A 3,309-nucleotide genomic window follows, 5' to 3' on the forward strand; every position below is an offset into this window, starting at 1 on the left:
CTCAGACACTGTCACAGCATCTCAGGACACTGTCACAGCCTCTCAGGACACTGTCACACAGCCTCTCAGACACTGTCACAGCCTCTCAGACACTGTCACAGCATCTCAGGACACTGTCACAGCATCTCAGGACACTGTCACAGCCTCTCAGGACACTGTCACACAGCCTCTCAGACACTGTCACAGCCTCTCAGACACTGTCACAGCATCTCAGGACACTGTCACAGCCTCTCAGGACACTGTCACACAGCCTCTCAGACACTGTCACACAGCATCTCAGGACACTGTCACACAGCCTCTCAGACACTGTCACAGCATCTCAGGACACTGTCACAGCCTCTCAGGACACTGTCACACAGCCTCTCAGACACTGTCACACAGCCTCTCAGACACTGTCACAGCCTCTCAGACACTGTCACACAGCCTCTCAGACACTGTCACAGCATCTCAGGACACTGTCACACAGCCTCTCAGACACTGTCACACAGCCTCTCAGACACTGTCACAGCCTCTCAGGACACTGTCACACAGCCTCTCAGACACTGTCACACAGCCTCTCAGGACACTGTCACACAGCCTCTCAGACACTGTCACACAGCCTCTCAGACACTGTCACAGCATCTCAGGACACTGTCACACAGCCTCTCAGACACTGTCACAGCCTCTCAGGACACTGTCACACAGCCTCTCAGACACTGTCACAGCCTCTCAGACACTGTCACAGCATCTCAGGACACTGTCACAGCATCTCAGGACACTGTCACACGGCATCATGAAAACACAGCTCTGCGCATAGTAGGCTGAGGGACTTGGAGGGATTATCTTGGCTTTGAGGTCACACCGGCGGCCTCCTGGCTCAGGGATCACTTCTTCCAGAACAGGGTCCTTATGTGGTGCCCGGTCTGAACGGAGCTGGGTTAGCTGCCTGCTAGGCAGCGCCCTCCCTAGTCCAAGGCTGAGATTGGTTATAAACGTATGTCACAGCCTAGAAAAAAACACTAGAGTTTCAAAAATATGTATAAATGGGGGGAATATGCATAAGTTACCACTGAAAAGAGAGTAAATCATCATTAAAAATCTGAAAAATCTGCAATGGGGGCCTGGAGAGGTAGTACAGTGAGTAGCGCGACGGCCTTGCATGGCCTCTCTGAGTCTGGCCCCCGGCACCCCAGAGAGTCCCCCAAGCCCCTTCGGAGTGATCCCTGAGCACAGAGGCAGGAGTCAGCCCTGAGTACCACTGGTGTGGCCCTCAAGTCAATGCAGTGACAGCACAGAGAGAAGACAGACGAGTCCCAGATGAGAAACAGGTCGTGCCGAACTTCAGCAAGGACCACACTTGACTGCACGAGGCCGGTCCCGGTTCAAACCCCGGCAGCAAATACAGTTCCCCGAGCACCTCCAGGAGTCAGGCCTGAGCACAGAGCCAGGAGTCAGCCCTGAGCACCACCAGGTGTGGCCCCTAAAAGGAGGAAAAAAGAAAGAGAGAAAGAAAGAAAGAAAGAAAGAAAGAAAGAAAGAAAGAAAGAAAGAAAGAAAGAAAGAAAGAAAGAAAGAAAGAAAGAAAGAAAGAAAGAGAAAGAAGAGAAAGAAAGAAAGAAAGAAAGAAAGAAAGAAAGAAAGAAAGAAAGAAAGAAAGAAAGAAAGAAGAAAGAAAGAAAGAAGAAAGAAAGAAAGAAAGAAAGAAAGAAAGAAGAAAGAAAGAAAGAAAGAAAGAAAGAAGAAGGAAGGAAGGAAGGAAGGAAGGAGGGAGGGAGGGAGGGAGGGAGGGAGGGAGGGAGGGAGGGAGGGAGGGAGGGAGGAAGGAAGGAAGGAAGGAAGGAAGGAAGGAAGGAAGGAAGGAAGGAAGGAAGGAAGGAAGGAAGGAAGAATACAATGGGCAGGAAGGAAGGGACGGAGGGAAGGAAGCGAAGAAGGATGAACTACAGTAGTGACGTTTTAAAAGTAACAATGAAATAAAATAGGAATAAGGAAGGGAAGGAAGACATTCTTATATTTATGTTCAGTTGATTTTCAACAAATGTGCCCAAAAGTCTCTAGGGGGGAAACAGACTTTCAATCGTTGTTATTGGAGTAACGGGACAGTTTGATGCCAAATGATTCCATTTTGCCCCCATCTCACACCACATACACCAAATACAAAAACACACCCAAAATCGCCCAGAGGCCTCAGTGGAGGAGCTAAAACCCAGGGAAATGCTTGGGGGGATTTCCAGGGAGTCCCAGGGCTGCTGGGGACGCTCTGGCGGGCTCTGGCCCCGGAGCAGGTGCGGCAGGTGGGGCCGGGCTCTGTTCCTGCCCCCAGGCCCACCCGCACCCGCAGCCTCTGCCGGGCGCGGGGGGGGGGGGGGGGGGGGGGGCCTCTGCAGGGCGAGGCGCCTGAGGCGGGTGCGGCAGGGACCCAGGACAGGGGCGGGGGTGGCACCGTGTGGCGGGTGACGGCTGTGAGGAAGGGCGAGGCCTGCGCCAGCTCACCTCCCGGCCACAGACGGGCGGGGCAAGAGGCCCCCGGGAACTGGCAGGGCCGTGTTCCAGCCACCTCGGCCCAGCCGCCCCACCCGCCGGCTGAATGGGGCCTCACAGGCGGGCAGGGAGGGCCCGACTCACGCCCACGGCCCTTCACCCCTGCGGCCCCAGGGGCCGCCCGCCCCGCCACCCCCCGCACGGCTCACCTCAGGGACCCGCAGACACCCCCAGGCTGCTTCCCGGACACAGGGCCGGAGGCAGAAATTTAGGCTGTGCCAGAGAGAGACGGTCACCAACAGCTGCGCCACCAGGGCCCAGGAGGCAGCTGCTGCTTCATTCATTCACTCACTCATTCATTCACTCCCTCATTCATCTACTCACTCGCTCATTCGTTGCTCACACACTCATTTATTCACTCATTTACTCACTCACTTGCTCATTTCTTCACCCACTCATGCCAGTCACTCTTCCACTGAGCCACTCACTCATTTATTCATCGATAATTCACTCATTCATTTATTCAATAATTCACTCAGTCCATTCACTCACTCACTCATTTTCAAACTCACTCTCCCCCACTCACACATCCACTCGCCCCCTCCCTCACTCCCTCCCTCACTCTCACCCATTCACACTCATTCTCTCACTCACTCACACACTCACTCCCTCACTCTCACTCACTCACCCATTCGCTCCCTCCCTGTCTCCCTCCCTCTCACTCTCACCCATCTCAGGGCTCTCCCAGTCCCACTGTGCCAGACTCAGAGGTCACCTGGGACCAACCACAAGACCTGATGAAGGAGCCCTCGGCCCAGTCAGCACCTCAGGGCCTGATGAAGGAGCCCT

Source organism: Sorex araneus, chromosome X (genome assembly GCF_027595985.1).
Source record: "Sorex araneus isolate mSorAra2 chromosome X, mSorAra2.pri, whole genome shotgun sequence".
NCBI classification, from domain to species: Eukaryota; Metazoa; Chordata; class Mammalia; order Eulipotyphla; family Soricidae; genus Sorex; species Sorex araneus.